Source organism: Lemur catta, chromosome 10, assembly GCF_020740605.2.
Source record: "Lemur catta isolate mLemCat1 chromosome 10, mLemCat1.pri, whole genome shotgun sequence".
Classification (NCBI taxonomy): Eukaryota; Metazoa; Chordata; class Mammalia; order Primates; family Lemuridae; genus Lemur; species Lemur catta.
In genome coordinates, this window is record NC_059137.1 from 58683866 (window position 1) to 58692507 (window position 8642).

Sequence of the window (8642 nt, forward strand, 5' to 3'; positions counted from 1 at the left end):
GAGATGACTACCCAGGGAACAGCCAAATAGTTGACTCATTTTCCCAGCGTTCCACCTCAGCTGGCTGTTCAAGATGCTGGAAAACGGCTTTTGCTAGAGAGAAGACTGTAGCCTGCATCTTCCCCTGGAGTCACCGTGGCAGGTGGCGTTTGTCTTGTCTTCCACAAACTGTTGTTCTCTTCACGGATCATTGCTTGTCAATGCCATGTATTAATTTCTTAATATTCTGGCATGGTCTCCTTCCGATTATTACAGGCTCTGTGTAAGCAGACCACTCTGGGCCTGTTAAATACTGTATTTGTTTAACAGCCAAATAGTCACTGTGTAAACATGCTGTGAAAAGGGATATTTTCAATGAGCTGTATTAGAGGTCAGTACACAGCGAGTCTCATTACTTCCCGAGGAGCCCGTGGCTCTCCAACTCATATTCCTCACATTTGGGGGAGGGTGAAGAGATGTCACAACAAATACCCACCAGGGAATCCTTTTACCCAAACCACACAGCCCTTAGGTGTTCCAGAAACTAAGTTCTCACCTTCATTATCTGAATAACTCAGGAATTATCATTTACTTGTCTCCACAAGAGAACTATTATTTCCATTGCAGCTGCTATTGTAAAACATTCCATGAAACCAGACAGCCCCATTTTTATTTTAGGAGCAATCAGATGGCATGTAAGGAAACAGAAGGGGTGAGTAGGGATTAATTTCAGTATCTCCCAGCCACTTATATCGATTTTTCCCAAGTTTGTACAAAAGAAAAGATTTCCCAGCTGAGCTGAGATCAAAAGTGGCACATTTAACAGGATCTTGAGGATCCGGGAGGCCATCTTGTTTAAATACCTTTAAGAATCAACAGTATGATTCCTTAAACCTTGTGTCTACAAGAGGGGAGAAAGGTCATTGAGGGAGGTGGCATGTAGCTGAAGCTGTCTCCTACAAGGCAAAACCAGTAAGCCCTGAAAAGCATTTCAGGGACTCAATGTATGATTCCTACAACTCACCAGTCATCACCTTTCTGTCCCTCTCACTTTGCTAGATGATTCACAAGCATCAGGAAGGAAGTGAGAGACCTATGCAATAGGCAGCAGCATGCACATGGCATCATGAGAAAAACCCCACAACCTAAACTCCATGGAAAGTAGTTTCATTTTGAAAGTTTAGATTAACAGTGATGACAACTTGAGAGGGCTGAAAAGATAACAATCAGAAGAGTTCAAATTATGTTATGTATTTTTAAATTTTTTAATTGATAAATAATAATTGAAAATATTTATGGGGTACAATATGATATTTCAGTCTATGCATACACTGGAGAAAGATTAAATCAAGCTAATTAACATATCTATCACCTCACCAAATTATTTTTTGGGAGTGAGAATGTTAAAAATCTATTCTTTTAGCAATTTAAAAGTATATACTTGTGGTCACCATGCAGCACAATATTTTATTTATCTTAACACTTGCTTCCAGAACACAGAAAACTCCATGATCCCTTAATCAAGAAATAACATCAACATCAGAGAGTCATGGAGGAATGGAGAGGATATGAGAGCTATAAGTGGTTAAGTCTCCCCAAACCTTCCACGAGTCCATACTGTATATGAACCAGTGTATTAGGTACTGGGAAGTAGAAGAATACAGAGGTGAAGGAGGCATTAAGTCTTGCCCCCAAAGGAGCTCAAGTTAGGGAAAGAGAAATTGGGACCTACATGACAGACTTTTTAACAAATTTGTAAACAGAGGTATAAAAAAGCCTTCATGTGCTAGTGGAAAACCTCAAAGGCAGGGGTGAAATTAAAGTTGGGTTTTGAAGGAAAATTAGAAGAAAAGAAAAATGGCAGATGTGAATCTGTAGTTTCTGTATTGGTAGCCTTGTAGACAGTGATGCCATTGACTAGGATAAAGAGACATAGTTGTCTTGGTCTGAATGGGCTACTATAACAAAATACCATAAACTGGGTGGCTTATAAATGGCAGAAACATATTTCTCACAGTTCTGGAGGCCAGGAATTCCAAAATCAAGATGTTGGTAGATTCTGCATCCGGTGAGAGCCCACTTCCTCATAGACAGTCACCTTCTCACCGTAACTGCACAGGCAGGAAAGGGTGAGAGGTCTCTCTGGGGCCTCTTTTATAAGGGCACTAATCTCATTCATGAGGGCTCCACCCTTATGACCTAATTGTCTACCAAAAGCCCCATCTTCAAATACCCTCACATTGGGGATTAGATTTCAACATATGAATTTTGGAGGACACAAACATTCAGACCATAGCAATAGAGGAGCAAGTTTGGGAGAAAAATAAGTTTAATTTGAGATGAATATGGAGTCCCTTACTTCATCCATATGAGGCTATCCAAAGAATATTTAGAAATTCGGGTCTAATTCTTGAGAAACCTGGTTGGCACTCTTTCTAGGGTGCTTTGTGTGTGCAACGACCAGCAATATAGCAATATAGCAAGCAGAATTTGTTGTTTGGGCCCATATAATGCAAGTGACTTGGACACTTCCACTTCTTGTAGCTCAAGCCTTGTAGAGTTACAGTCTTTAGTCATTTTCCTCTGAAGTTATGATTTAATGCGAGGGAATTTCACATAAAAGACCACATCTACCTCTTCAGGTTTGTGGCAGGAAAGACTTGAGATCATTTTTATCTTTTATCGGTTTCTCTAAAAGGTCTGAGAAAAACTGAGAAGGTAATCCCTGCCCCTCTTTCAGAAAGTTCAACCTCCTTTAAGTCTGTCTTCTAAGCCCTGGGAGGGCAACGAGCTTTCACAATGGTTTTGGGGGAAAGAGCCACTGTGCAGGCTTCTTAGTAGCCTATTCTACGATAATAAATGCCCAACTGATGGGCAAATGCTCAAGTTTTACAGCAGCTTTGTGGAGTAAAAATAATGAAAGTCCTTTCCAGAGACTGTGAACTTTCCAGAAACCACAACTTCAGGAGAGCTTCTATGAATCCAATGAAAGACAGATTCATAGAACCAATCTTAGCAGGTAAGGATAAGTGAAAAATATGAACATAGTCTATCAATTATAAAATGCTATTCAAATGGAAGACATCATTACTACTCAAATGGCCAACTCCATCTCCCCATTAGAAACTGCACTCAGGGAAGCTTCTTATTTTACACATTTATACAAGGTGAGTAGAAGCTAGTGCATAGCCCCTCAGGCTTTGTGTCTTACTAAAGGAATTTTTGGCATAAATGAGCAGGTGGAAATGTGCATGGGTAAGGATATGTATATGTGCATGTACATCTGAGAATGTGTAAAGGATAGTTGATGAATCCACCTTGATTGGGAACATCATGCCACTACTCGTGAAACTAATCATGAAGGAACCCACAGGCAGAAAAATAGGCAGGACATGCTTGTGTTCAAGCTCAAGTCACTGTGCAGTCACCATTTTTTATTTCACAATGATGCAACACATATAAATAGACCCTAGTTTTAACAGCAACAACTATATATATGCGTGTTTGTATATATTTAGTTATATATGTATATACATATATATGCATATATATACACCCACACACATATATCAAATTCAAATCCATAACTAGCCAAAGACCCTCTTTATCAGCCTGCCTCTGAAAAGCGTAACTAGCAGGAAAAGAAGAACTTTCAAAATGGAAGTACCACCTACAAAGTACATAGTATCCTAAAGGCAAAATGAAAAATGTGAAACATGACATTAAGGAAGTATAGAACATACATATTTCTCTCTCTTACACACATACCTACATACACACACTCATTCCCCACCCCCTCCCACTTACAATCAAGTGGCAAGTGGATTTAGGGCAAGAACTTCAGGACCCTTATCAGAAGACCTAAAACAGAAAGGAAAAAATAGGTCACTCTGCTGCTTCCAGCATTCCCCAAAGAACTCCATGCCTTCCAACAGCAAGTATGTCTGCCTCTATTTCTGACTCTTCCTTTAGGAGGCCCCTCAGGGCTTGGCTGCTTCTTCTAAGAGTACACAACCCAGAGGTCTCTGCAACTTGCTCCAGTTTCTATATTAGACTCAGCATTTGTGCATTGATATTCCTTCTCCCAAATTCATTTTCCATCATTAGGAAGCTTGATACCTGCAGCCAAAATAATCTGAACCCCTGGTTCCCTCTTCCTGCCAAGGTCCATCTATTCCATATTTGTATTGAAAAAATAATCGAAATGATTAGAAAATCTACAAACTTTAGAATGAGTTATATATCCATATAAGGAAAAAGGCATTAACCTTTCCTTTCACACTCACCTTGTCTTGAGCTTGAGAAGGCTCTCTCAGAATGCAGGGGCTTACAGTAACGCCAAGCAGTTGTTCCTGCCCATTGGAGGAAGGATAGACATTCCACTTTAAGAACAAAGTAAGAGACCTCCCCCCCTCCTTGACTGAAGAGGGATCATTTATGTTCATACAGCGAAAACCTGATCTCATCGATTAGTCTGTACTTAAGACTTTCTTCAAGTCTAAGTTGATACCCATCTCTTGGCCCATCCATCAGCAGTAAGCAATGAGGGAGATAGAAAAGTTGAGTTCAGAGTCACTGGGCTGGACAGGCACAGCAAAAGGACACAGGAAAGTACGGTCGCCCGACGGGGCTGAAGCAGAGGGTGTTGGGCAGGAAGACAGGGCAGACCCAATGGATGAGACTGAAAAGCCCAACTTCACACTAACCACCCAGGAAAATCCCCTTCCCCGGGGTCAAAGGAAGCTTCCAAGGGCCCAGCAGCTGATTTCAAGTTTAAACATTCACTGAACAAATAGAAAAAGGCTTCAGGATGACAACAAGCCAAAAAAAAAAAAAAACCACAATCTATCTATCCATCTACTTACCTATCTTCCTTCCTTTTTTCCTTTTTTTCTTCTTTCCTTCCTTCCTTCCTCCTTCTCTTTCTTTTTTACTTTCTTTCTTTTTTTTTTTTAAATACCTATGTATCCTGGATCCCAGAAAGGTCTGCGTTGGCTTCTAAGGAAAAAACTAACCTGCTTAGCATGTACAATAGAACCATTAGAACAATGGGAAGAGAGAGTGTGGGGAGGAGAGATAATTGCAGCAGAAAATCTAGGCTAAGTATATTTGTGGCAACTAACTTAGAATCTAGCTTTGAACTACTCTACAGACATAACAATTAGCACAACACTCATTAGCTAGTGAAAATAAAGCATAACTTCCATCAAAGCAAACAAAAATTTACTATTGATGGAAAAAGTTACATAGAGGTTCATTATACCCAACTGAAACTAACAGTTATTGAATGTAACTACATGCCAGAGGTCACCTCACTTAATGTTCACAGTAAGCCTACCACACGGCCATTATCAAGCTCACTTTGCAGATGAAGAAACAGGCTCTGAGAGGGAGAATGACCTGAAAAGTAAGCAACTTCATGGACATTTTATTCAATGACAACTTGACACATGCCACAAAATCGTTCTTCATTTGACCAAAATAACCAGCAGGACCATGTTCTTCCACAGGCAGCTGCTGTCACGAGTAAGTAGAACCTCTTCCCCTGGGGTGAGGAAGAGTCCAGCTGGCATGAAGAGACTGTTGGAGCTCTACCCATGGGCACAACATGTCGCAGAACCAACTGTAGAACAGCCGTTTACTCTTGCTACTGCCGCTTAGTCTTTCTTATATCCAGGAACAGAATTTCTGAGGCTACAACAGGAAGCAAAGTCTGTAAACTCTTGAATCTTGTCCCAAATCTTGCCTTTTAGAGAGGTGGTGGTGGGGCAGCTACCAAGTTTCAATCAGTTGAACTACATGCCAGGTTCCCTGGGTCTTCCCAGCAATAAAGAAACAATAGCTCGTGCCCAGCCATTTTGCTAGCATATGTTCTTTCATGTGAAACTTCATTTGGTCCTCAGGGAAATTCTGGGAGATATGTAATAAGATGGTTTTCATTCCCATCTTGTGGATCAGAAAACTGAGGCCATGAGAAATTAAGAGTTTGCCCAAGAGTTGTCATAATTATGACAAAACCTGAATCTCCTGATGTTGAAGCCAGTGCTTTTTGCCCTATACCCACTTCCACTCCCAGTAAGAAACACTCTCTTGGATGGAAGACAGCCCTATATATTGTGCAGAAAATCCAGTTGAAATTGATTACATGTCTGAAGAGCTATACCCCTGCCTAATAATAATTTGCCTTCTTCTCTTCTGTATTCTCTGAGCAATAATTTATGAACTTCAGAAAGCTGACTTACACAACTGAGCAACTAAAATTCCTGCAATTAATTTTATACTTGTGGCATGCTTCCTGCATTTCCACTATTGTCTGGTTCTGATTGTCTACATCCTGTTCCCAGACTGGGACTCATGCACAAAGAGGCACCTTCTTTGTAGGCTCCAACCAGCTCTCCACTTGCAACCACCTTCGGAGGCCTGAGAAATCATCGTTCCATTATTGCTGGGAAGTCCCAGAGAACCTGGCACATAGTCTGACAGATTGAAACTTGACAGCTCACCCCGCAGAAAGACAAAATTTAGGACAGGATCTCAGAGAGTTTACAGACTTTGCTTCCTGTTCTAGCCTCATAGATTCTACTCCCGGATATAAGATTAAGCAACAGCAGAAATTCCAGAGTTCTGAAAATATACTGTCAGCTGAGATGACAGAAAACAGATGCTCAGAGCTCAGTTTCTAGGGTGTCTGGTGGAGGAGTTATAGATTTTAACAAGGGATGGGAGTGGAGAGGGAGTGAGAGAAACAGAGATAAAAGCCATGAACTAGCCCCCCTTGAAATCTTGGCTTGGAAACAAGAGTTAAAGAATCATGGTGATATCATATTCCTTTGTCCCTGTTAAAAAGAAGTAAAATTTTAAAGTCTAAGAAAAAGGGTATTCAGAATATTATTTTTCTTTCTTTTTTATTTTATTATAAATTGACAATTTATAATTGTATGCATTTATGGGATACAAAGTGATGTTATGATTTACAAATACAATGTGGAATAATTAAATCAAGCTAATTAATATATCCATCACCTCAAGTACTTATATTTTCCGTAGTGAGAACATTTGAATTTTACTCTCAGCAATTTGGAAATGTACAATATACTATTATTAACTATATTCACCATGCTGTGCAACAGATCTCAAAAACAAAATGTATTCCTACTGTCAAACTGAGATTTTGTACCCTTTGATCACATCTCCCCATTTCTCCCACCCACCCACCCCAGCTTCTGTAACCACCATTCTACTCTCTGCCTCTGTGAGTTTGATTGTTTTAGATCCCACATATAATTGAGAACATGTGGTATCTGTCTTTCTGTGGCTGCCTTATTTCACCTAGCATAATGTTCTCCAATTCTGCCCATGCTGTCGCAAATGACAGAATTTCCTTCATTTTTAAGGCTGAATAATACTCCATTGTACTCCAATACTCCAATAATACCACATTTTCTTTATCCATTCATCTGATGATAGACACTTAGTTTGATTTCATAACGACTATTGTGAATATTGCTGCCATAAGTGTGGGAGTGCAGACATCTCTTTAAAAAACTGATTTCAAGTCTTCTTGGTAAATATTATAACTAGAGGGAAGATTGCTGGATCCAGAATATTAGTTTTCATTGGCACCAGGCACAATAGGGCAGCCTGCCTGGTGCCAATGAAACCTGAATTGAGGAAACCTGAATTTTTACCCTGTTACTACTGCTCTAAACAGATATGAGGGAATCTGGGTTCAAGTGCTAGAATTTCCTCTTTTTTTAATTAAAAAATCCTATATTGCAAAAAAATCTGAGCCTTTAGCAAGTTGTAATCTTTTTGCTGGTGGAGGGTCTTGCACAATGTTGATGGCTGCTGAGTGATCAGGGTGTTGGTTGCTGAAGGTTGGGGTGGCTGTGGCAATCTCTTAAAATAAGATGACAACGAATTTTTGACCGGCTCTTCCTTTCGCGAAAGAGTTCTCTGTAGCATGTGATGCTATTTGATAGCATCATTTTGACTCTAATTTTAAAAGAAGCACAGTAGAACTTTTAAAATTGTAGTCAATCCTCTCAAACTCTGCTGTTGCTTTGTAAACTAAGGTTATATAATATTCTAAATCCTTTGTTGTTGTTTCAACAATGTTCATAGCATCTTCACCAGGAGTAGATTCCATCTTCAGAAACTACTTTCTTTGTTCATCTATAAGAAGCAACTTCTCATCTACTCAAGTCTTATCATGAGACTGCAGCAATTCAGTCACATCTTCAGGCTCCACTTCTAATTCTGGTTCTTTTGCTATTTCTACCACATCTGCAGTTACTTCCTCCACTGAAGTCTTGAACCCCTCAAATCCATGAGGGTGGAAATAAACTTCTAAACTTTTGTTAGTGTTGACATTTTGACCTCCTCCCGTGAATCACTAGTGGATTTTTTGGTTTGTTTTGTTTTGGGTTTTTTGGAACAGGGTCTAACTATGTCATCCAGGCTAGAGTGCAGTGGCACGATCATAGTTCACTGCAGCCTCAAACACCTGGGCTCAAGCAATCCTCCTGCCTCAGCCTCATGACTAGCTGGGACTACAGGCACATGGCACCATGCCCAGCTACTTTTTTTATTTTTTTATTTTTGTAGAGATGGGGTCTCACTGTGTTGCCCAGGGAGTTCTTGAACTCCTGGCCTCAAGTGAT

The 8642-nt window shown here is 40.0% G+C and overlaps 1 long non-coding RNA gene across 1 annotated transcript; it reads right to left on the reverse strand.

The window, feature by feature from the left end:
* Nucleotides 1-232: 232 nt before the first annotated feature.
* On the reverse strand, nucleotides 233-4405 carry LOC123646244. Its single transcript, XR_006737837.1, has 3 exons — nucleotides 4266-4405; nucleotides 3787-3840; nucleotides 233-333 (listed from the first exon to the last, which is right to left on the reverse strand). It is a non-coding gene; the product is annotated as an uncharacterized LOC123646244 (long non-coding RNA).
* Between the last annotated feature and the right edge of the window lie 4237 nt (nucleotides 4406-8642).